Below are 387 nucleotides of genomic sequence, written 5' to 3' on the forward strand. Positions count from 1 at the left end.
TGCACTCCAAAAGTGATTTTTGTTAAGTTGTGTTGTTGAAATGAAAGTAAAAAATGCTGTCATTGATTCGTCATTAAAAAAAATCACATTTTATTTTCTGAGTACTTAACACTATGCTTTATGCTGTTTTTGTGTACTCCCTGTTCTTCATGCCTATGTGGTGATTGTGTAGCCAATATAATAGACAAGAAGTTTAGCTTTGTTCTGGCAGCTAAATTTTGCATTTGTAATATCACATTACATTATAACATTTCTATGCTTGTCATACTTATGATGTTTAGGATTGAAAAAAAAAAAAAAAGTACTGGAAATTGAGTATCACAACTAATGTCTTAATTCAGAAAAGCATTTGACTCTATCCCTGCTCTCCTTGATTGCCCTCTTATC

This window comes from Meleagris gallopavo, chromosome 5, assembly GCF_000146605.3.
Source record: "Meleagris gallopavo isolate NT-WF06-2002-E0010 breed Aviagen turkey brand Nicholas breeding stock chromosome 5, Turkey_5.1, whole genome shotgun sequence".
NCBI lineage: Eukaryota > Metazoa > Chordata > Aves > Galliformes > Phasianidae > Meleagris > Meleagris gallopavo.